The sequence below is a fragment of the Pteropus medius genome, unplaced genomic scaffold (genome assembly GCF_902729225.1).
Source record: "Pteropus medius unplaced genomic scaffold, Ma_sr-lr_union100, whole genome shotgun sequence".
Classification (NCBI taxonomy): domain Eukaryota; kingdom Metazoa; phylum Chordata; class Mammalia; order Chiroptera; family Pteropodidae; genus Pteropus; species Pteropus medius.
In genome coordinates, this window is record NW_024349801.1 from 17,240,403 (window position 1) to 17,266,643 (window position 26,241).

General features: G+C 45.9%; 1 long non-coding RNA gene across 1 annotated transcript in view; it reads left to right on the top strand.

The window, feature by feature from the left end:
- The first annotated feature begins 21,937 nt into the window (after nt 1–21,937).
- The window catches only part of LOC120623023 (uncharacterized), a 55,386-nt gene continuing 51,082 nt past the window's right edge, over nt 21,938–26,241 (top strand). The window contains exon 1 of the long non-coding RNA XR_005658647.1: nt 21,938–22,316. This is a non-coding gene — a long non-coding RNA (uncharacterized LOC120623023). The remainder of the gene's footprint in view (nt 22,317–26,241) is intronic.

Below are 26,241 nucleotides of genomic sequence, written 5' to 3' on the forward strand. Positions count from 1 at the left end.
AGATGGGTGTGGTCAGGTGGGAATTTCAGGTAAAAAGTGGCTAGAAATGAAGATAGATAGGTCCTGGGGCCATTTCTTAGAGGGCTTGATAAGCCTCACTGAGGAGCTGGAGGATCCCGGGTTGCATTTTGTCTAGATAAGTGCCAGGGCAGAGCTCAGACCTTCCTGTCCACAGAGTTCTAAGGGTCTCCATTCCTCATGCTACTACTCATGGATGTGAAGGAATAGTGGAAATAAAGAGCCACTGTGGGAACAGGCTGGCCGGCTGGGGGTGCCGGTCTCTAGTTTGGAGCACGTCCTCTGGAGAGGAAGCGCTGTGTGCATGTCAATAATCCACCACACACATCATCCAGCACACAGTGTCCAAAGCCCCTGGGACAGATTAAAACACAGGCCCTACTATCAGGAAGTCTTTTCTTCAGTTTGTGGTTTTCGTTTTGCTTTTAAGAAGAGAATATGGAGCAAGGACCGTTCACAAATGATCAGTTGAACAGCATCCCGGTGTCCTGCTATGTTCTGCTTTTGTGTTTTAATAAGCTTAACAGTGAACACAACTCAATGTTATTAAAAAAGAAACAGCATACAGCTGTTTCTTCCCAGTCATGCTTTAAATGTGCTTCCCTCTGTTATTTCAAAAGTATTACAAGCTAATTGTTTTATTTTTCAATTAAGGCCTACATGTGTGAGAGTTTGTGTCCATATGTGTCCCCATCACCATTGCGTTTTCGCGGTGCCCTGGTTCTCCCTCCGGTGGCTGGTTCCCATTTGGTGGTAAATGATGGTAACTCAAGCCCAGCTCTGGTGGGCAGTGGGCAGAGCCTGAGCTGAAACACCCAAGGCTTGCACTGCCTGCGTCTTTGTCAGCAATGGAATATGAATAATTGAAAGCAAGAGAAAGCAAAGATGCCATTTCTGGAGCCTACTTGGACTGAAGAAGATAAAATGGCTTTGATTTAAGGGGAGAGGAAGCGACACCGTAATGAACTCCAGGGTTTCCCAGGTGAAGTTTGCCCTTTTATCAAGGGAACAGACAAAACCGATGTAACTCAAAGTGCTGATTACCTCGCTCTCCTGATTATGCAAGGTAGTAACTTCGGAGAGCAGGGAGACAAATTGGAGCAAGTTTTTGGAGAAAATGATTGGGCTATTCTCATTTAGAACCATCTCCCTTTCCCCAGTCCTACCCCAGCACAAATGCAAATGGAAATTGCCTGGCAGTTCTTCCTAATCAATCCGCCTCTGGAGGTAGTAAATTCTCCCTGGCCTTCTCTGATCTGTGTTCTGCTCCCGGTAGAGTGTGATAGATCCTCTGCCTTTGGCCGCCTCTGTTTGTGACAGTTCTGGGAATTAAAATCTGCAAATTCACTGCTAGAAGAGTGTGGGGTGCCCAATTACAAGCCCACCAATCTTAAATTGAATTGTTTCTCAGTGAAGAAGCAGCTTATTAAGACTCATAATATTTTATTCAATTGCAGCTCATCGAAACTTATTCAATAAGAGTGTCTTCTTCACAAATGAAGAGCAGGCAGTGTCTGGCATATGAGGACAGAGATGTCATAGTTTTTGAAGTCCAGAGCACCGTTCCCAAGTTAACATTATTATACTTTATCATATTTACGCGTTTGATGTCACTCTTACCACACTGAGCCCAAGTACGACTTGTTCTTCTTTCTTTTTCCCGTGCCAGGTTAAGGACTGGCATGTGAGAACTACTCAATCAGTGGTTCATTCATTCATTCACTCATTCATTCATTGAACAAGTCACCCGAGGGTGGACTATGAGCCAGGCACCATGCCAAACCCTTGGACTATGACAACACACAAACAGGCATGGCTTTGGGACTCACAGAGCTCACAGTACGTGGATGAGACTTGAATAAGCAGATAGTTGTTCAGAGCACAACAAAGGGACCACACAGGTGCTGCGAGAGGCTGTAGAGAGGAGGGAACTGCATTCAGTTTGGGGTCAGGAAAAGCAATTCTGGAAGGGGACGTTCCAGTTGCTTCTGTAGGAGCAAGAAGGACTGAGGCACTTCTGGCACCAAGGAGGCCTGACGACATCAGAACTTGGCATGTCTGAGAAGCTCGGGGTATTTGTCTGCTGGGGCTGCCGTAACGAGGTACCACAGACAGGAGGGCTTACACAGTAGAAATTTATCTTTTTCACAGTTCTGGATGTCAGAAGTCTGAGATCAAGGCGTCAGCAGGGCTGGTTTCTTCCCACACCTTTCTCCTCGGCTTGCAGATGGCTGTCTGCTCTCTGTGTCCCCACATGGTCTTTACGCAGTAGCCATCTGTGTCCAGATTTCCTCTTACGAGGACACCAGTCTTATTGGATTAGGACCCACTGAAGTAAATGACCTCATTTTAGCTTCATCACCTGGATATAGGCCCCTTAAAGGCCCTGTCTCCAAATACAGTTACATTCTGAGTTGTGGGGGGTGACGACTTCAGCATATGAATCTAGGAAACACAATTTAATCCAGAAAACTTGATGAACAATCCAGTTGGGTTGGATCCTTCAGTCTAATTGTAAAAGATCCATTGAAGGGTAGTAAACCAGAACCACAGAGCCAATTTTGCTTTCGCATCCACTGCTTTGAAGTACGATGAGGGGATTACAGTGTAGCAAAAATAAAGGACAACGGAAGATGGCGGAAACCATCTTAGGAAGAGGAGAAAATGTCAAGGTGGAAATGAGAATCAGAAAGCTATTTTTTCGAATGCTTGAATGAATGAATGAATGAATGCATGAGTTAATGTAATCCACCAAATGAATGAATCCCGCTCCATACTCATCGTGAAAACCCTGGCTTTGCCATAAAGTCAACAGAATGAGGCCTCTCATCTTTCTATATCCGCTGTGGGAAAGAGACTTCTCTACATAAAGCATGGGTGCAATTGTGTGATGGACCCTCTTGCTCTGTGTGTAAGGGGATAAACACTCCATTCTCCCTCCTCACCTGTCGTACAGTAGGCATCCCACATGCACTGTTTCAGTGAGAAGAATGCAAGAAAAGGGCCTACAATCACCTTTCCAAATCTTACTGGAAACACTGGTATTAGTATTGCTAATTCACCAGCATTTCTACTTTTTAGACAAACCCCTGTCTTTGAGCATGTCTTTGCAACGTAATTTGCAAAGGAGCTTTTTTAAAGGAAAGTGGTTTTACTCAGTTGAGTTCATGACATTAGCCAAGCACCATTTTCCACAGTATTTATAATGTGGGTTTTCTTTTATTTGCCTCACATGTGCACACACAAGACAAGGGAGCCATTCCTTGCAAGAGAGGTCCAAATGATTGATTAATTAGTACAATTAGGGATTCACAGAACCATTCAATTGCAGCTATGGATGGGGCCTCAGTGGCATCTAAGTTCACCAAACACTCCCCACCCCACCCCATCCAGACAAGAATCTCCTTTAGAAAAGTCACCGTAGATACCCCAGCCTCTTCTTGTACCTTCCTTGGAACAGGGAGCTCACCACTTTACAACACTCTCCTCCATCCCACTGCCTATCCATTTTAACAGTTAATTTTGATAAAAAGAAAAAAATTAGGTTGGTCTCCCCATATTCACACTGCTCTACCCCTCCTTTCCTGTGGCGGCCATGCGCGAGTTTGTGGCTCCTTGTTCAGTAGCTCCGTTTCCTTCAGGAGATGCACGTGGGAGATGATTCCAGTGCCTTCACCAGCCTGGACGTTTATCTTGAAGGCCCACGTTGGTTATGGTTTTTTCTAAAATGATTTGATGTGTGGGGAGGGAGGGACAGGTTTTCAGCGGCTCTACGACACCTTAAATTTCAAGTTCAAACTTCAAATTCTTATCCTGCCCGTCATGGTCTATCCATCTCCTGGTTCCTGGCCCAGCCCCATCTATAATCATCATCTCCATACTGCACTTTCCGAATTCCCTATTAATCCTCCACCTCGTCATATTCTTCCACTTTATCTGACTTGCTCTGCTAGTAATGACCTTCCCCACTCCTTTCTGGGGCAACACCTATTTGTCTGTCAAGATTCAGAGTCTCATCCCTCATGGGGTCGGTCCTGACTGTCCAAGTCAGGTTGTCACATGACCCTTTTCTCACGAGGCTTTTTCCTGGCCTTGAAGGACAAACATATCACAGTGGAGCGTGCATGTCTGGTGACTCATGTGTCTCTCGCAGTAAACCATTGACTCCAGTTCATCGGCACCCTTGATGTCCGGGACCACATCTAGAATGGAGGAGAGACTCGGTGCATGTTTGCTGAGCTACACTTTTATCCCGAGAGAATGAAGCCCTGAAGACGAGGGTGGCCCTGGTGAGGCCATGTCACGTTTCACGTATGCATTTCTCGAGTGGCATTGAGCATGGGGAAGATGCAGTCCCATTCTCCACAGAGTCATCCTGAAACCCAAGAGTCACCAGGGCTTGTAAAATCCCTGCATCTAAGACACCCCAAAAATGCCTCATCTCATGAGACCTGGGGATTTGTCATGGACCGAACACAGCCTCAGCTATAATCACTAGTAACCTCTTATTACCGCAGCCCAACACTGAACATATATTAAGTTGATTTGCTAACTGTCCCACTCGAGTATTAAGGAAGAAAAATTCACCCACATTCTAATTAGTAATTTTAAAAAGTAATTTTATACATACTTTTATGATCAAACAATGCAATATAAAACAAATATTTAAAACTTATCTCAAAAGATAGCTACCCTGATAAGCATAATTTAGAAATCTTTAATGAATTCACCTCAATTAGCCTTTAATTAAATAGCTCATTAAAAGCTGATTTGAATACCGCTCATGGAGAAATCCGTGTTCAACTGTTGTGACAGAACTGGAAGTTAATGAAGTTAAAATTAAGCACAATTTTGGGGGAACAGTCTGAAAGTCATAAAGCTACAAGAGAAAATAAAATCTCTCAACTGCGCCTGACACCTGAGACTTTTCAGCAGCACCAGAGGCTCCAGTAAATAGTAGACTCGAGACTCAAGGCAGAATGCCTGTCTTTCTACCCCTTGTTCTCAGCTCGGAGCGTTGGACAGAGGTAATGTTCGGTGAATGAACAAGTAAATGAACAAACAAATGAACTGATGAATGAACAGTCAAAACAAATCTTCACACATTCTTAATTCAAGCAAAAGGTAAAATAGGTAGTAGAAAACTTACATTTATGGAGCGCCTACCATGTGTCAAATGTTTTGAACGAACTTTTAAAATTTTGTTTCCCCTAACAGCCTTTCATGCTGGGGGCTGAATATTATTTCTGTTTGACAGCTGAAGAAATAGGAGAACAAAGTTAATTAACAGAGGTAGTAAATACCTGAGCTGAAATTTATCTCATATAGAAGAGAAGAGAATACCAAACATTTAAAGTTTTTCAAGGCCCTTTGTAGACTTACCTGAAAAAAAAAAATATATATATATATATATATGGCAGCAGTCTTCACCTTCCATGCTCCCCTGCTGCCAACCTCTTCCAAGAACATGTCCCATCATTCCTGAGACACTGTCTGTCATTTAGTTATTCTGGTGAATGCTGTTCAGGCACCTCCCTCCAGGAGACCTGAGCAGGAGTTTAGCAAGGTGATCCTGAGGGCAGAAGCAGCCATCTGAAGGCCTTGGGGCTCCCTTCACGGCCAGGGAATATTGCACCCTCGTGGAAGGGAGGAAAGAGAGATAGGTTACCATTTTAATCAACTGGATCATTGGGGGATGAATCCGGTGGATTTTAAGGCAGGAGAGTACCCAGGGACCCGATCCAAAGCAAAATTCCCAGCACAAAACCGTATGTTCCCAGACAAACACTCAGAGAGGCAGCACATTAACTCCCAGGTGTGCTGCTGGGCTGAGCTCCCTTGATGGTCAGAGGCATCAAAGTCTTGGGTCTACCGCTTCAGGAGAAGGGCCTGAGAGAGCACAAGGAAGAGAGGGACCTGAGTTCTCTGCACAGCAGGAAGCAAGAGTCTGCCTGACCAGAGCTGGACCCCTGTCCAGGGAGCAGTGGGAACCATTGCGGGGAACCCAGTACGCAACCCACAGCAGCTGGTGCTGCTTGCTCCAGGCTACTTCTGGCCCAGATGCAGGCTTGAGTGGAACTGAGCAGCCAAAGCCCCCAGGATGTGGGGGTCTGGGGACACAAGGTTGTCTAGCATCTCCATCAGGGCTACAGTGAGAAGATGGGAGGCTGTGGGCAGGGGGCGGGGGGAAGGGACTGGTGGGGCTGGCAAGCAGGAATCCAGTCTCCCACCCCAGTATAGCCAGAATAGCCATGTTTTTCTTTTTTACATATCATGCTGCAAGAAAGTCCTTAGGACAACATTTTCCTGGCTTAAGAATAAAGTAACATTTGGAAGATGCTGATATGGCCCAATTCCCTATCCACACCAACCCCAGTGAGTGTTTTTACAATTTCTGTTTGGATACATGCAGGGCTAGATGTCTCCCTGACCTTCAGGAGCAGCTTTTTCCACTCTCAGACAGTTAGGACCTTGAGAACAATCTTTCTTGCATCACACCAAAAGATCTTTCTGTAGTTATAGCTTCTATCCCTGTTTATATTATCTGTGGTCTCATGGAAAAAGCCATCGTCAACATTCACATTAATTAGCATTTAGTGAGGACCAGCTATTGGGCCAGCCAATCTCTTTCATTCCTCTTCCCCTCAGATACACCCAGGGTAGCTGATTATCAATATTTCCATTTTGTAAAAATTAGCGAGGCTGAATGAACTAGGACAACTAGGTCTCATTGATGGTGTGTAGCAAAAATGAGAATCAAACCGGTTCTCTGACTGAGTATCCCATAGTGGCTCACATGCAGACTGAAGAGCATGGGAAGAAGATAGATGTCTTCTCTGATCTGCAAGGTTCCCTGAAAACTCAGGCTGAGACATGGGAGCCTCTGAACTCCAGCATTCATCTGGCCATCATCCTCCTCTTACCCCCGTGCCCACCCAAGACCTAGCACATTGTGGGTGCTCAGTAGATGTGTGCTGCTGAAATAAATAAATGCAGAGGGCAGGAAATTCCTTGAGGTACCTTCTGTTTCTTTCATTCAAGTGTTGCCTGGACCTCAGTTTGTTAATCTATAAAACCTACTTTGTCTAATACCCATGAATCAGTTTTGAAATATATAAAACATTATGGACAGGAAACACTGTGCATCTGCCCCCTGCCCATTTCTCCAGCCTCAACTCTTCCCAAGTTCTTGCTGCCTTGCCCTGCTTCTGCCTCCCCAGCATCTTGCCTCATCCTTGAATGGGTCATAATCCTTGCCTTGTGGTGGTCTCGGCATGGGCTACTCTGCCTGGTGAGGCACTTCACTCTTTTCTTCTGCTTTAACTTACTCCTTCCTGTTAATCCACCCTGTCTTCAAGGAGGCTTTCTCTCTTTCCAATATACAGTAAGTGCCCATTTGTATCATTACATGGGACTCCGTACTCTTTCCTTCTTTGTGGTATCATAGTTCTATGTATGTACTGAACATCGCCAGCCTCCACTAGGGAAATCTCTGGGAAGGAGAGATGATATCTCTTGCCCATCATGACTCTTCAGCACCTGGTATCTAGTGGACGCTCAATAAATATATACGAAATGAATGAATAAAAATGAAGGCTTGGTGGTTTAATACGTACACATGGACAATTCCAAGATGTAAAACAAATAGATATTTAAATGTTCACGTCTGCGTTAACATCTCACTCTTCTGCCTGCCCACTGCATTCCTTTCTCCACCTGCCAAGATGCTGCTGTCCACGGGCCGGACTGTGCTATGTCATCATGTCTGGGATGGATAAGGGACTTCTAGGAAGGTTGCGTTAGAATCACAAGTTCCATTTACAGACCGTGAGGAGCATGTGGGACACAGCATCATTAAACCGAACATAACTGGTTCTGAATAAATTTGAAATTTCTTCAAAGGTCCACCTGTGTGCATGAGAAAACTCAAGCTGGGTTTGCATCTCCTTCCAGTGTAATTAGCACATTCATATCCCATGCAGCTCCCAGTGCAGTTATATGGTACGGGCCACAATCAGGCATCTCCTTGCAGAAGCCACTGGATTCCTTCCTGCATCCATCAGTCATTTCCCATTCAGTCCTTATTTTCTTGTTCATTGCCTCCTTCACTTTGTCAGTTAGACCGTAGCATGCAGGTTGCATCTTTCCATCCATCCGTCTGTCCATATGTCTGTCTGTCCGTCCATCCGTCCGTCTATCCGTCTATCCATCCATCCATCCATCTGCATTTCTAAGCACCTGGTCTTTGCCTAAGACCTCAGTCTTGCCCCACAGTGGGGCAATTCTCAGGCATTTTTCATACAGTCTCAGAGGTCCCAGAAGGGCTGAGCTGCAGTTGTCCACTGCATTATTGTGCTCCGTAATATAACCTTCACCGGCTTTCCTCAACTCCTTGTCTCACCTCTCCACTCTCTCGTGTACTCCCGGGAATCATTCCCAAACCCGTGTCTAAGGATCCGGTTTGGAGAAGACAAAGAAGGTAGCACCACAGAAAGTAGCTCATTTCTTCCAGATCACCTGACCTGCCTATGATTATTCATTTATTAGAACCAATTGTTATTGACTGTGTCTCCCTTTAGACTGTTAGTTCCTTGAGAACTGGAGCCATGACAGCTTTTATTCCTCCATTTTAGCTCTTCATCCTGGCACAAAGTAGGTGATCAACGAATCTTTCTTAGATGGATAAAAGGATACACCAGGCTCTGTCCCCATGCTAGAAATAAAACTGTTATGACTGAATCCCTGCCCTGAAGGGGCTCACAGCCTGAGAGAAGCAAATTGAAATATTTATACTATACTCGGATTATAATATGTCCTTCCTTAGTATCGAGTGTTACAAAGTCTTAGGAAAGGATACTAAATCCAGCTGAAAGGTGACCTGTGAAGGCCTCCCAGGAAGTGATCCTGAAGCCTGATCACACAGGGCACATGCCCCAAGGGGAGCAGGGCACGCACACCAAGACTCTGTGGGATTGTTGGGAGAGGCAGAGTATAATACAACAGTTGGGAAAGTTATAATACCCTCTAATTCTGAGGCTCAAAACCAAACTAATTATATTGTAGTAAATATTAATAATGGAAATTGAATAGCAGAGGCATCAGTAACAGCATGCGCATCAAGTGTGAGCACTCAGATGTGGCTTGTTCTAGAAATTAGGCTGATCTAAAAATACTCCAACGAAGGTGCTCTCGTTTTCTGGAAGCTGTGATTAGGGCAGCAGGGGGCTTGGCCTGGGAAGTTTCCTGTCAGTCAAGGTTTTCTCAGTCCCCAGGGGCCAGGAGCCTCATTCAGGGAGCAGATGCCTCTCCAGCAGAGCCTCTGAGTTCTGAATTCCGCTCCTGTCTTTTATGATCCATAACTGCAATTGTCAGCAAACTCTGTTTTCATTTGTAAGTGTACTTAACACTGGGAGAGACTTGCCAAATTGTCTATCAAGTGTCGTTATTGAGTGGGATCCAAGTTTATCTTTTGTAATATGGTGAAGCCGAATAGTGTAACCAACAACCCCAGAACCTCTGTGGCTTAATATACTGTAAGTGTTTCTCTTGCTCACAAAAAGTAGAATTGGATGTTTAATGGGTGGCCTTCCAGTCCTGCAATTCTGAGACCCAGACCTCTTCAGTCTGGTGGTTCTGCCGTTCCCTGGGGTCAGCACCCTCCCAGCAGGCTGGAAAAGAGCCTCTCAGGTTGCACAGGAGGTTGTACTAGGGAGGTTTGCCCTTGCTGCTCACATAGCACTGGGCCGTAACTCAGCTCCAAGCTCCACTGAAATGCAAGGAAGCCTGAGAAACATGGTCCCACTGTGTCCCCGGCAGGAAAGGAAACAGGATGCTGTGAGGACCTGGAGTTCTCGGCCATGCTTTTTCAGGGCATATTTTTGAAAGGATGGGGCTGTGAGAAGATAACCAAAGAAGGCATTCTCTGTCTGGTTAATGGGACGCTGCCCTCACCTTTCTTGATGAGACCATCTTTTCTGCTTTTCACCTGACAGTGAGGAGCTGGGTCTGTTGGACCCAGTGACCTGTAATTTGACTGACAAATGTGTCAATATTAGGACTTATTGGAGAATATGTGTTCAAATCACCTTTCTCACTTTAGGAAATATAAGGTCCAAAAATCAGTGTTGTTCAAGAAATGGACTTTCTTCTGGGCAAAGAAGTGACTTTAGTTCTTGGGAAAATTTCAGAGAAACTGTGTGTGTGTGTGTGTGTGTGTGTGTGTGTGTGTGTGTGTGTACAAAAGACCTTGGAAGAGATGATGTCAAGATACAGCAGGTGAGAATGTATCCCAGTATCCATGTTTTGGAAAAGTTCTATAGTAGTCATAGGAGCTAGAAGTATTTTCTCTTTATTAAGAACAGAGTTGAGTCTCTAAGGTCAGCAACTATATTAGGTTGTTACTATAATCATCTCCATTTTGAAGGTGAGTAAACCAAACCTGAAAGGCATTAAGAATTCCCCACTCCCCACTGCAAAAAAAAAAAAAAAAGATTATAAAGCTACTAAGCGACAGGGGTAGGATTGGAGCCCTCAAAATCCAGTGTGAGTGTTCATGGTCAACGGGAGCTTTCCCAAGCCTCCTGGAGGTATTTTCCCATTGCAGGAAAAATACTGTTTTCTAAAATACATGCAGCTCATGTGTAACCATTGTATACTACTGCCTGAAAATTCAAAATGAAGTGGAATAAACAAAAATCTATAACGCCTCAACTCAACTACAACCACGGTTAAAATTTTAGAAAAATGAGAACAAATAATATTTATTAACTATGCCATACCCCATGTCCCACCTTTACAAATCTTCCTTACTAAATTATTAATTATGTCCAGTCGTTCTTTATGCTTTTGAATCATCCTTAATATCTTCTCCTCCGACTTTGGACTTGTATAAGCCAAATAAACCTCAGGGTCCGTCCAGACTGTGCTTTTACTGAGAAGAAGTCTGTTTTCCAATGCAGAATAGCAATTCTGACAACTACGAACTTAGAGCTGCTGCTGCTCCTAATAGATTCATTTCAGAAAAGGTGGTGTGGCCAGTGACAGTGTCCTAGTGAAAATGCAGTTCTCTGAAAGGGACCAAAGTCACAGCACCTAGACGCTCTGAGTGTACTCTTTCTAATGTGTGCATTGTCTCCAAGTATCGTGACATCTTTCTATATGACTAAGGAATAATAGAAAGAATTGAAGAGAATTTAAATAGGGTTCAATAAGCATATCCATTCATTCCTCCAATATTAATTGGTGGGTTCTTTACACAAAGCACCGTGGCATACACGAAGGATACGACACACATAAAGTTGTGTAGTATGGTGCATTTTCTACATAGGGTCTGGGAAAGGAGAGATGGGAGCTCAGTCCTCACTCATCAACGTTATATTTCTTCCCCTTTAGTATAGGAGGTGGAGGGGACACCTTCGTATTGCCATGTGGCTGAGGCCATAAAGCATTTTGTGACTTACTGAGGGAGAAGCACAGGTGGAAAGGTAGTCAGTCCAAAACTCAGACCTGTTTCTGTGGTTTGTACTGTAGACAGGGGCATGGGGAGGAGTTGCAAATGGTTGCTCAGACACCTTTTACCTAAAACACCGCAAGACCCATCCTGCCCTGTGTTGCTTTCGTCACCGCTGGCGTAGAGGACCATGATGACAGTCACCTGGCAGACTGTTCTTCTGCATCTGGAAGTCCAAAGTGCCTACCATGGTGCTGAGCACTTTGAGCACTTGACAAGAGCTCGGAGTGTATCATATATTGTTGCACTTGTCACTTTTGAGATGATGATCACATGATTACCAAATTAACTACTTTTTAAATATACACTTTTCCACCCCACAAAAAAAAAAAAAAAAAAAATCAGGACTATGTTTATTTTGGTTCCTGAGACATTTCCATAAATTATTGAAGAAAAAGTACCAATTTACTAGCAAAATAAAATTTAAATCTTGGCACAAGTCTGCTATAACCTCAACATATTTTAAAAGGTGCCTTTGTCCATTGTCTGACTCATAACAATTATTGCCCTTTTAACAAGGAATTGATTTGAATTGGGTAGGAGTAGGCAGCATGGCACACAAGGTAAGCATAAAAGGAGCTTTTCTTCTTTCCCCATCGCATGTGTATAAATTACCTTCAGCAGGGAGAGTTTTATTATTAATCATTTGTGCCAATAAATGTCTCATTAAATCTACCTTTCACTTATGGAGTATGCAATTGTCATTATATAAATATTATTTAATTACATAATGGCTCCACTATTAAGAAATCTGTATTTAACAGATATTCAAACCATATTCATAAAATGCTCTATCTTAGGGACTATTTGAGAATTCCATAATCTTTTGATTAAAGACCATAGTGCTTTACTGATTGTATTTGAGTAAGCCATGTTGTCTTCATAATAAGGTGTGTTGATATTAAAAAATGATTAACCCATTTTCAAGGGAATTCTTCACATTCGCCCACCTTTCATCTCCATATTATGAATTATATATTATTCTTTCACTTCCATATCCTTAATACTTTTTCTCTCTTCGTAGGCAATTATACAGTGACCCATCATCGATATAGCTCATGAGATTTCTCAATTTTTTATGAACGTCCGTAAATATGGAGGAAATGAGTACAAAAGTTATAACCAGTTGGACTCTGTTATTTTTTTTTTATTTTTGGTGGGGGATATAGTTATCACACTGCACTGTTTGAATTTAAGAGGAAATTATTTTAGAGGAGTGTGGGGAGTGATGTTAGCAAGTTCCTTTAGCCTAGTATGCAACCAAGTTCTATGTAAGTTGAGGATTTGGGATGGGTAACTTGAGTGCTCCATTGATTTATTTTCTGAGAGATGGCAGGAGACTCACAGTTCAGGACATGACGAGTGGGTATTGGCTGCCAGTTGCCAAGAAGAGAGTGAGCAGGGACAGAACTGGGCCAGGTCAAGTTTACAGAACGATCTTTGGAGGGTGTCGGTGTCGAACAAAGCATGGTAGATTCAAATTCAGCCTCAGCCCAGTGCTAACATCCGAAGTAACACAACATCAGGTTCTTCAGGGAGCAGCTACACTTGAGATGTGGTTAGTGCTGCACTTGAAGCCTGCCCCAGAAAGGAGGCAGGAGGGGGAGCATGCACTTGTCCCAGAAAATATGTCAAAGAGTGACCCATAATAAAGCATAAGCCCCATGAGGTCAAGTCCTACACCTTTTTCATTCATGGTTGTATCAATGGCACCCAGCCCAGAGCCCAGCACACTAGAAGTATTTGCCAAATTGTAGGCGGAGGGAGGATGCAGCTGGTGTCATTGCACAGATAACCAGATTTGCATGCTTGGGTTTGGTACATGGTTGGAGACCTGAGGCAGACCCCCAAGAAAAAAGCCAGCTGTGTGGACTAGTCTTGGAATAAAGAAAACATCCTCAGCCAGGGAAGGTATGTGATGCTCAGGACTCACTCAAGGAGCAGAGGGCACCGATCTTAGGTGGGATGTTTGCCTCTTATTCTCATTTATTCATTCAACAGACATTTATTACACACTGGCTTTGGTCCAAACATCATGTGAAGTATTGAGACAGAGATAAAATGTCCTGATGCCTGGCTTGGAAGAACTTCTGCCCAAGATGGGAGAAGGGTGTTCAAACGCCGTTATGCGGTAGAGGCCAGCACAGGCCTTAAGGGTGGTGTGTGCAGAGGCTCAGCATAACTGCCTTCAGGACAGTGGTCTGGATACCAGGCCTTTGAGAAAGAGTTCAGGGAACCCAAATCCTCCTTAGCAGCAGGGCTTGAACGTTCTAGAAACTTCCAATTATACTTAAGGTTGCAGGTTATAGCATTTCACTAAGTGCTTAGATTGGGTCAGACACTATGTAAAAAAGCTTTCGAAATATTAATTCATTTAATTCTCACAATACTGAAGAATAGGTACTAACCTTTCCATTGGCTAGATGAGGAAGCAAAAATTCAGAGGTTAAGTCATTTGCCCAAGATCCTTCAGAGAGTGTTTGGGGATTCTTGAATTTGAACTCAGAAAATGTCAGACCAAAATCCATAAACTTACACCCTACGCTGTAGTGTGTACAGTGAAGATATCAGAAAAGGGGTGGAGAAGTGTAAGGTGAAGTTTATGGCGGTGTCTGGGGGTGTCTCATGGGACATGTGGACTGCAGTTAAGTCCAGATGTACAGGAGAAAAGCCAGTCAGTTCCATTTTAGCATGGAACTCCAGTGAAAGTGAACGTGTGAGTGTAGAAATCCATTTATTCATCCAGGAGATATTTATTTAGCATTTACAAAGCATGCAGGGGCATGAGCTAGGTGCTGGGGATGCCGTGATAAGCAAGGGAGGTGAGGCCTCTTCCACTTGGAGCACCCAAACTAAATGAGGGAGCCAGACAAGTCAGGAGGTGGTTCCAGCAGCATCCAGCAGGTCAAGTTCAGCCTCCTGTGGGTACGCAGAAGGGGGGCTCCTGACCCGTGGGAGGAGGCTGGAGGAAGCGTGACGAGGAGAGAACAGCACGGAAAGAGTCTAAAGTGAGAGCTGGGGAGCAGGCTGAGAAAGTTAGCAGGGGGAATGGAGGCAAGAGTTGAGTTGCAACCTGAAAAATCCTAAAAGAGGCAGAAGTTGGAAAGGATCTTGGGTTCAGAGGGACTTAGCTACTCCGCGGCCACTGCTCCTGGTGCTTGGAAAGGAACAAGGAAGACCCCACCAAGGGCAGAGTCTTAGTATCTCTGTGGATGATACTATCGATCACATCTGTTTTCTCAAACTCAACCCAACTCTTCCCCTCTATCAGCAATCTAGTTGGTTTAATTAAATTATAAGATGTCTCCACACTCATGTGCTTTGTGAAGCGCTTTATAAACCTCTATAATAATGAATTATGAACAACAGAAAAAAAAGGCTGCCGCATCCCCGCTCCTGCCCCTCCGAGGGCAAAGCTGAGCCTGATTCACATATTCCACTTCATCCGGTCCATTTCCCTTCGAAGACAAGGGAACATCATCACCTTGAGCTCTCTGGTCGAAATAAAAGATTGATGCGTGCTTTACTGTGTAAGATCTGGGGTCTTTTCATCCAGACATGAAGACAATTGAGTATTATGAAAGCGTGCAACACACTTGAAGAAAACTTACTTTATTCAAACACTAGGAACCTTCACCTTGCGAGAAACCTCTTCACGTGAAAATAAATAAATTAATACGCGCCTTCATGAGAAATAGATGTCATTGGCAGTTTCAAATCTGGAAGCTGGAAAGTCCAACTGCCTCATTTTAAAGGTGCAGAAACTGATGCTGCAGGAGGGGACATGACTCGCTGAACATCACCAAACATAAACGGGCGAATTCAGACCCAGGGATCTGACTCCACAGTCCCCACTCGCAAGCACAACGTTATGTTATCTCTGAACTTCCAGGCCGTGGGGAGAAGTCTGCCATTCATCCCGAGATGCTGCAGAGCACACAGAAAAGAAGGACCTCCAGAGCCGTCACTGGCTGAGCCCACCACCCCAGCGAGGGGGCCAGAGGGAGCTGAGAACACCTCTGCTGTGAGCCTGTCCAGAGACCGCCTTCTGGGACCTCATGCCTAGTTGTCATGCTTACTAGAAATGAGCAGTCGTGTGTCTGATTAAAATGGCCTGAGAAGATGATAAGGCTGCTAGCCTCCTGGAGGCAACGTCAGTCACAGTGCCCAGTGCAAGCCAGCCCCACCTGGACCACCGGCATGTGGCACCCAGGCCTCATGCTGTGCACGAGTCCACCGAGAAAGCAGAAGGCAGGGGAGAGTGGGCCCCGGAAGAGTTCATACGATAAAGACCTAACTAGATTCTACCCCAGAAACAAATCAATGGCACGATCCAGGAGAAGACATATGCGTAATTATATTACAAGTGATAATTGTTAAAACTTTTAAAAGAACAAATAATCCACAAACGAGCAAAACCCTAACATAACCTCCAAGTCCAACAAGCAGATTGTCCCAGGTATGGATATGGAAGGTGTTCTTGTCTTCCCAGGATAAACAGCTGTCATCAGCAACATATTAATATTAACAATTATATAATTATTATAATCTGCCATTTTTTTAGTGTCAAGCACTCTGCTAATTAATTTATAACTCACGAATCTTCACAGCAACACTTTGAGATGGGTGTTTTTATCTTCCTTTTACAAATAAAGAAAATGTGGCTTAGTTGGTAGGCCCGAAGTCATCCGACTACTAAATACAGGAGTAGGGGGTTCAGAATTGGTTAAATTAGGGGCTCACTGACACCCTCAATCACCTAAAGTTTTTTCCCTTTTCTGCTCCACCATCCCCAGTGGGTCAGCCTGTCCCAAAGTGGCTGCTGAATCCCAGCCATTCAAAGAAGAAAGTATGGTCTTGAGGCAGAAAGGAGTTTTTCCTCCATGGGTCTCTTCTTAAGAATAAGAAGGCTTTTCAGTACATCTGCCATCATAGCTCATTGGCCAAAAGTGGATCTCAAACAAATAACCCCAGTGGGGATATATTTTAAAAGCTCCCAGATGATTCTTGTGCAGTGTGAATAGACACCCACTGGTCAAGGCTAATTTAGATTCACTTACTGAGTCTCAGAGGAGCACAGACTCCCCTGAGACACAAGGGGCCAGACATTGACCAACTTCGGTCATGTTGGCAAGAAAGAAGGGGGTGGATACCAGTCAGCAAGCACCCCGTCTCCCACAGTCGGCATGGGCAGGGGCAGTCAGGCTGAACTGAAGATTCCACATGTCCGCCCTGCTCTTTGAGAAGGTCCCGTTTCCATCACCCACCTCCAGGGTTCTGGGTTCTGTGCTCTCAAGGGGATAATTACAGGTGCTCTTACAGATCATAGGCAATCCTGTCATTACTGTAGGAAAATTTGCTGGTGGCAGGGGAACGGCGGCTTTTCTATTAAAGAGGAATCCACTGGGCAGAAAGAAGCCTTGAATCGCCCACTGAGTCTGCTTCCAAACCCTTTCGAGGACTTTCATCTAAGGCAAGTGTAAAAGGTATATGCAGATTCTCTTAGGGGTCAACATTTCGCCAGTGTTTCCTCTTCCTTCCTTCCTTCCTTTCTCCCTGCTTTTCCTCCCTTCTTCCCTCTCTCCTCTTTCACCCTCTCTCCTTTTCTTTCTCTTTATGATGGTGACTTTTGTCGCGGTGAACTAAATTGGGTTGGGTCCTCATGCTGTGTACTCACGTTGTAGCCTCTTCTCCATCAGGGTGACAGCTCACATGTCACATGTTTAATATCTATTATGTTTAACAATATCTATGATTCTGATCAGGCTCTCAGTTCCACAGAAGTGGGCACTACTGCCTTTCTCATTTTCCTCAGCTTCTCTAGAGGTTAGCGCGATGCCTGGCCCGTATGAATTACTCAGTGTCCAGTTAGGGTTGGACTGTTGAGTCTTCCGTATCACAGCCTTGATGAGAGAGGCCACCCGCCTGGGTTGAGGAAGCTGAAACATGCAGCGCTTCAGCGACGGGTGAATCTTGTGAAAATGGGCTCCTGTAAGGTTCGGGTGGTACTACCTACTTGGCATGTCCTCTGTGAAGAGGACTTTATTGTGGGCTTCTGTCGGGGGGAGGGGAGGGATGCAGCAGATTGCTTCGAGCCCTGTCTACACCTGTCTAGAAAAATAGTTCCCAGACATGCATCAGAATCACCTGGAAGGTGTGTTAAGCCACAAATCGTGACCCCCCTACCCATTTGCGATTCAACGTGTGAGAATTTGAATTTGTAACAGGTTCCCAGGTGATGCTGACGCTGCTGATCAGGCACTTTGAGAACCACTGCTCCATCACGGCCTCCTGGAGGAGTTTGTTCTTTATCTCAGGAATTCACAAACACTCCTTACGATTGCTGGGAAGGACGACATCAGCTAGCCGACACCTCTCTTTGGAAGCAGGTAGACACCCTTCGCCAGGTCTCTGGTTAGATATCAAGCCTAGGGGCAGAACGTGACCCATGAGGCTTGGGGAACGTCCTGGAGCAGTGGCCCCTTCTCTGTGAGTTCAGGGCTGCAATTTACTCAGATGGGGGCCCACAGGGGACAGCACGGGAGACAGTCACTTCTGGCTCCAGGACTTTCACTGTAAGTCCATTCCACAGCTACTGGGCACAGAGTCTTTATCAGTCACAGAATTACAACAGAGGTTCAGCTCCCCACGCGTCACCCCTGGACCTGCCCAGCACAGCGCCTCTTTCTGTGTCCTGGGTTGTCCATCTCTGCATTTAAGTTCTCTCTGGCTTGATCGGGGTTTCCCTCTGTGCATGGTAATAGGGTATGCATTTGAAAAATAAATTTGGCAGGAATAATTATACTCTGCTTGATTTCTGAGCTAAAAATAGGTTCTCTGCATTGTGGAGAAACTGAGAAGCCAAAAAAGTCCAGGGCAAAAATATCAACTCCCTCTCCAGCAGCAGCAACACCTGGAATCAGTGCTTAATGATTTCGGAAGCATTGGCATGCAATTTAGAGGTTTCAGGAACAAAGTGAGGGAACTTCACGTGTGGTTTTGGCAGCTGCCAATCACAACAGCATCCAGCCCAGAAGCTGGGGTGCACAAAGTCTGTTGCTTATGAGCAATGTGACCTTGGACATGTTATCTCTCCTCTCTGGGCCCCAGGTTCCTCATTAGTAAGTTGGGGGAAAACTATACTTAGTTTTCATGGTCCATGTGACAATTCACTGAAAGAGTGTTTGCGATAAGAGCCCTTTCTTCGGAGGAAAGGTGGAGCTGAAGAGGACCCTTCGGGGGAGGAGAGCCAGAAGCTCTGCTGTAAAGAATGGACAAGAGGCAGGGACGCAGAAAGAAGGGGTGAGTGAAGTTTATCCACCTAACAAAACAAGGGGCTGGGGAAAATGTGGCGTACTCAGAGCTGGTAGAGGTTTGAGGGAGACATGAAACGCAGCTTGGGATCTGATATAAACAGTTTTCTGTGGTTGGTGGAGTGTGGCTGGAAGCTTTTAAACAAGGAGGGACATCGGACTTGTATTTTAGAAAATGTGGGGCTGATAGGAATAGCTTGGAAGCAGAGAACACAAGGAGGAAGGTTTAAAAAAAAAAAAAAAGTCAAACAGTGCAGAGGCAGTGGGTTGGAATGTAGGGGCATGTGAGATTCGTTCGAAGGCTTAAAAAAAAAAAAGCAGGCCTATTATTGATTAGAAAAAGCTTGAAATTGGCATATACAGATGAAGGCTGCTTTCACTGCGACTGCCTCCTTCTCTAACCACACCTGCCCCTGGCAAAACCCAGGGCTTTAAATCAGACTTGGCTCCCTCTCGGCCACGTCCCTACTGCCCTCCTTGTCGTGCCCGAGTGTTTTGGCCTATTGTCTTTTTCCATGACTGAGCTCCCAGGTTCACGCTGCCGGCTGCAGCCGAGGGAAAAGGACTGCCAAGTGGGAGGAAACCGCAGAGTTTTTTGTTTTCTTCTGCGGGAGAAAGCAAGGTTATTTTTGGCCCCTTTCAGTACAAATCAGATTTTTTTTTTTCTTTCCTTTCGCAAAGCCCTGTGTCTAGCAGGCTTCGGGCCGGAGAGTGACTATCAGAGCTCTCGTTCTGAATACCTTTGCATTTTTGCCGGGTGTCAGTTTTGTCTGCCTTGCTCGGCCTGGCTGTCTCCCGTGTCTCTGGATTGTTGGCTTCTCCCAACCGCTGCTCCCCAGCCAAAGAAAGGGACACTGTGCTCCAGGATGGGGCTCTTTGGCCCAAGAGGAAGAAAGGACAAAAAGGAAACATCCCACAGCCCGGAGCTAGCTGTGTGCCCAGTGTTTTCACAGCCCCACCCCTCCGTCAGTCTCCAGCTAAGAGACACTTGCGGCTCTGGGAGTCACACAGCTTGTGGGCGTGGTCAGACTCTCCGACCCTAGGGCCATCACTCCCTCTGCAATGGCGCCTCTGCCTCCTTTGTGGGTTATAAAGTTTGCTGGTGTCCCCTGTTGGAACCAGGAGTCGTGAGCCCAAACTTCACAGCGAAACTGCTGCGTGGGTTAGAAGCCTGGCTGAGCAAGTAACTGAACCTCCATAAACCTCATTTTTCTTGATTCGTGAAATAGGGATGTTAACAGTGGATTGTTGAGTTAATGTGAGGCTTGAACGAGATGATTCAATGGAAAACTTTGGGGACTGCCTGGGACGTGTTTAGTGAGTGAGTATGTGTGTGTGTGCTGTGTGCACATGTGAAAACCATAAGATTTTCAGCTGACGGTCATCTAATTTCGTTAAAACCCTGCTCATGGTGTTTGACAAAAGTTGCAAATTAGTTTCAATCCTTTTCTTAGAAGATGCTTTCATTTTTCTTCTTCCCTTCCAATGGAATTTTCACTTCGGGCAGTTCAGGTTACTATAACCTGTAAGAATGTGACAAATGGCAACTGAAGGGATTTTCCAGTTGAATGCCACATATCGTTTGGCCTATTTTGAGCTGGAGTCATTTGTAGATACTACTTGCAACTATTTTTCCTTCAATAAAACATCATACAGGCATGCGCACACACAAACATATATGTAAACACACCATCCTGGATGGCACTTTCTCACGTCTAGTTCTTTCTCATTTCGAAAATAAATTCCTCTGCTTGCTCAATGGGAGGCCTTTCAGAAGTTCCAGCTCCTGCTAACACTACACGACAACTGATATAATCACGATTGATAAACAGCACTGAATGAGCACCTGCTATGTTTTGGGAGCTTTGCTTATGTTCTCTCTCATCTTTACAACAACCCTGAAATGTTATACCCATTTTTTAGTTGAGAAAAACAAGGCACAGGGAGTCAGGGATCAAAGGCCCTCGGCCACAAAAAGAAAACAGGGCTGTTAACGGAAGGCACGCCGCTCTGGTTTCAAATGCCGTGGGTTTTCTGTTTTTTAATCATTATATCAAGATGCTTCTCTTTTAGGACAAGAGAGATACCCGCCTTGTTTCCTCTTGTGTCTCTGTCACTGGCACATATTTGTTCAATATTTGCAAATATTTGTTGGATGCCTACATAAACAAGCGTGCGTGCGCACACACGCAGACCACGTGCAGAGTTATTGTTGTCTTATTTTTATACAAAAACTGCGGCTCCCCGCCCAGGCTCAGTGGCCATGGATAGGAGCAGCGGCAGGTACATTGGCAGGCAGCTGCCAATCACAATGGGATCCAACCCAGAAGCTGGAGGTGCATCAAGTCTATCACGTATGAGCAGCGTGACCTTGAACATGTCATCTCTCCTCTCTGGGCCCCAGGTTTCTCATCAGTAAGTCGGGGACGATCTCAGAGGATAGCAGGGGCAGCTTTCTGGTGCCACGGAGACCTTCCAGCCCTGCCTGGGCTTCCTCATGGCAGAGAGACCACTGAGCATCCTGGAACTCATCTCCATCTTTGAATTTTAACCAGCTCATTGCTCCTGACATAAACGAATCTCTAGGGCCCTACATCAAACATTGTACATTTTCCAGGTCTGCAGAATAGCATGCATGAAGCACCCGCTTTTCTCACCAGCTCTCACACGCGCCACGTTAATCCCATGAGCCTTCACTGCACCTTGTCGGAAGCAGCACGTGGGTCTGACACCCCATGACTGCTTATAGCTTCTCAGCCTGAGTAATGGTGATCATGTGAAAGCATTTGACACCAACCCTGGGGGAACTCTTTCAGGACAGATCAGGCTTCCCGAGGCACGAGAGAGGGGGAGAGGGAGGGAGAGAGCTGTGTGAGTGTGTGAGTGTGTGTGTAGGGGCATTGCTATGAGCTTGTTGATTCACTCGTCAATTAAATGAAGGACTTTCTCCCAGGATAGTGTTTCCCAAAGTTTTCTCAGAAGAATTTTTTTTTTTTTCTGTGTTCTGGTGATACGTTAGACTGGAAAGAGAGAAGACGGGGAGGAAGAGAGCATTTCTTAGTCAAATAGTTTTGAGGAGTCTTGGAATAAACAAAGTTAGGAATTTTTTTTATTTTTTTTTTTTTACCTGTAGAATTTCTCAGCGTCTTTAAGAGGCGAACGTGCATTATGCCTTCACTGAAGATAAATATGGTGTCTTATAATTAACGTGCTCTTCTGACAACAGAATGTTTTTCCCCACCTACGGACGCTCCAGGAGGCTGCAGTTCTTGCCACGCTTTGGGAAGGGCTTCCATAGCAGAGGAACCGGACCCTGGGCCTTTAAAACGCCAAGGTTTTTGCACAGATGGAAGTCATTTTCAGTGATTCAAGGCAGGTCAGCATCAAAGGCCTCAGCCTGGGGCTGTTCTCCTCTCCGACGGCAGCTCCACCTGCGGACTCCACGGGAAGCCCCCGTCCCCGTGTGCCCTGCGCAGGTAGGTGCTGTCCTCAGGGTGGACGTTCCTGGTTTGCACAGCAGGCGCTGGGGCACCTTGAACAAGATGGAGAAGGGATTCACGATATAACCGAGCACACAGCTCACCTTCCTTTTGTGGTCTTTGCTGCTTGCGCTTAGATGTGCATCTGGGAAAGACTTAGAAAGGGGGTTCTTAAGTGTGTTGGTAGAGGTGTCGCCTTGGGGGGTCGTGTTCAAACTCAGGTCCCTAGGCCCAGCCTGAAGCAATTATACCCCAAAGGATCACAGTTTGAGAAACGCTGCGTGGGCTGAGATGGCACGTAGCCGTTGTCAGGGGAGGGTGTATACTGAGTGGACATTGGTGGCTGATGCAGGCCTGACCAGGATGGTCCTCGAGGATTTGGTGGTTTAGATACTTTCCCCAAGTGGAGCAATTGGTCATGAACCCTTACAGGCTTCCCTATATTTGTGATTATTTTTAGTCTCTTAGTGCACAGGCTAATTTTTAACTCCAAGCAACCAACTAATGTTGACTTTCGTAGGTGAGACCAAACATGGCTTAGGGGGGCCTGGCGCTGGTGGGGTTCTGAGTCCTGTGTGAGGACGGCACACAGAGGCACCCTACCCCCACCCAGCAGGCTGTCTGTTAGAGGGGGGCTCTCACCCAACACGCTCTGAGGCAGAGTGGTTGGCTCAGAGTTGAGCAGATACAGGGACTGAGATGAGAGGGGAGGGGAGGAATTTCAGAAATGCCATGGCCTCGCTTTCTAGAAGCTCCCCAAAAATCAAACCCTGGCCTCACCCTACCTTCACTCTCAGTGTGGTGGGAGACTCAGGGAGCCTGACTGAGATGCAGCCTTGGCCTTTCCCTGACTGTCTAACGTGACGGAGGTCTCAGAAAACGTTTGGGAGCTTTATTCTAGGCTTTGGGGAAGAGCGGGCGTGATTGGCATTGGTGTGCGACGACCGTGTGGCGGGCGGGCGCTCCGTCAGGTCCTCAGACGTAGCTGCGCATCGCGATCCCTGGTGGTCGTTTGTTTCGTAAATACCGGCTTCTGGATCCCACCCGCCGGTTCCGGTTTGATCAGGGATGTGGCCTGGGCGGCAGGGTTTGAGATGGACCTCCCCTCCCCTGCCCCCAGGTCCGTGGGGCGCGCGGTAGAGTTTGAGAGGCAGCCGCTGCACCGGCTCGGGGAGGGACACGGCTGTCAGCTCCGTGCTCAGAACGGAGGCTGAAATTGTCAGCGGCTCTCCCCGGACCACATCGCAGAAGCACAGGTTTCACGGCCAGTTTTATGTCATACCGTCTCCATAAAGGTTGCAAAATTCTACTGGATTCGACGGCGAGGCCATCGTAGGCCAGCCGCAGGCTTGAATGGATTGGCATCTGTAGCCATCAAACTCATCCAGAGTACTCTTCTCCTCTGCCCACGTCAAAGCCCAGGAAGCTGGAACCCGCGCCATGAGCTGAGTGACTTGCGCCACACAGTTATTAGGCCCACCCAGGAATCAAGCCGGCTAACACTGGGCCGAGCTTATATTTTCTTTTCCCTCCGAGTATGATAGCCGGAAGAGAAGACTGCTCAGGAAGTAATGCAGACAGATGTGGGGCCCTGGGGAGATGGGGTTCACAGTCCAGGGAGCAGCCAGTCAGGCTTGACACATCCTCCCTCCCACTGCACTCACTCAGACACGAGGGTGTTTGCACTCCCACTGGTCTTTAAGGAACAGAGAATTGACTCCGAAAGAAACCAGAAAGGACACGAGGGCTGAAACCAATAGGGTGTGGTTTGCACCAAATTGTCAAAGTGAAACAGTGAGGCCTGAGGACTGGAGATGTCACTCCCCTTGACTTTGCATAAGGCTTCGCACCTTCATGAACCTTAGCTTCCCCATCCTCATATCAGATTAAAAATCCCGTCCTTTATCTGTAAAGAAAGGATTACAATCACCCAGAGTTATGATAATGTGACTTTATAGATGCATATACAGTATTATATAATATCTATGTGGTTATATAATATGTAAATATTATAATTAATTTAATTATTATAATTAATGTATAAATAATAATCCTTTCATATATACTTTTTATGTTTGCTGTATGCACAGCACCAGGTTGAGCCAGAAGGCTAAACCGTCTATGAACTCCATCAGAAGCCAGTCGGAGTGGTTTACACATTACGGTACACACACTGAGTTCTTTGTAGCTGTTAAAAATGAGATCTAGCCATACACGTAAGTAAGAAAACTATCAAGATAGATCATCGGGAAGAAGAGCCATGTGCAGGGCCGTGGGAAAGGATAGCCATTTTCCATAATGAAAAGCATTTACATATATTTGTTATAAATACGTACATGTATGAAATGTAAAAAAAAAAACCCAAACTGACTCTAGCTGTGCATACAAATGTGCATATCCTTTGGTGGATGTATATATTTCCTGGAGAAAATACATTTCTAGAGAAAAGTACCTGTAACTGTGGGAAAAGAGAAAAAGGATTTTCCATTTCATTATACACTTCCACCTTTTTTCATCCTTATCTGAACTGTCTCCATGTTAATAATACGTGTGTGTCTGTGTCATGTTGTGTGTGTTTGCGTGTCTGTGTTTAAATAACAGACACAAAAGGAATTTGAGTTAAAAGACGAAAAAACAAAAGCCGGATGGACCCCAAGCCTTCAGCTCCTTCCCCTGTGCTCTGGGCCAGCCCAGCAGACATGGTTGTTTTTCCAGCTGGGAATAATTTCTTCTTCTTGCCCTAAATCCTGGGCAAGCCCAGATCCAGAGGGAGGCTGACAGAGGCCTGGTCTGAGGGAAGACAGCCCCCCATTCTGGGAACAAGTTTTGTTGTTTTAATGTGTAAGCACAGGGGCGGGCATGTTTGGGGAGTGGCCGGGGGAGCTGAGCAAGTCAGAGGAGGAGGAGAAGCTGACAATGCCTAATAAGGAAACCCACAGGGTATGGCATCAAACGTAAATGCTTTGAACTAGAACCGGAAATGTAACGCACAGGCAAATGCTGATAAAAATTCATACACAGAAACTGTAGTCCTCTGGGTGAGCAGATACTGACTTTGGGGTTGGCCCTCCCCCTCACCTGCTGTAATGCGTTGACTGGTGACCCCGCCCCCCCCCCATTATGTCTATACCCTAACCTCCAGAACCCATGAACACAAACCTTATTTGGGGAAAAGTCTTCGTAGATGTAATTAAGGATTTCAAGAGGAGGTTATCCTGGATTTCTTAGATGAGCCCTAAATTCAATGACGAGTGTTCTTAAAAGACACTAGACAGAGACAAAAGTGGAAAAGACAGGCATAGAGGAGAAGGTGGTGGGAAATGGGGCAGAGACTGAAGCGATACAGCCATAGCTAAGGACGCCTGGAGCCACCAGGAGCTGGAGAGGCAAGAAAGGAATCTTCTCTAGGACCTTCAGAGGGAGCGTGGCCCTGCTGACACCTCGATGGCAGACTTCTGCCCTCTAGAACTGTGAGAGTAATTTTTTGTCATGTTAAGCCACCAAGAATGTGGTAATTTATTGTAGTAGTCCTAGGAAACTGCCACATTTGCTGAAGAGACAGGGGTTGGAAGCCTTGGATGGACTTCCCAGCAGGAGAGACAGACCCTGACATTCGGGGGGAGGATGGGCAGGCCTCCACACCCCACCCCGGACACCACGCCAGGTCTCCAAATGCACTCTGGGCCCCAATGCTCCCTTTTCTAAAATAGCTCCTCCAGACATTGTCTGTGGGTTTATTCTGGTTTTCTGGTTGGAACTTGTCATGATCTGTTGTTATCTGTGGGTTTGATTTGATTTTGTAGAGTAACTGACTTCCCCAGGGAAGGTGAGCTCTGGGCGGCGGGGAGGAAGGGCTGTCGGTCTGGCTGTGCCGGGATCTGGCTGTGCTGGCCCTGGAGCTGCGCTCGGCGTGTAAGGGTGC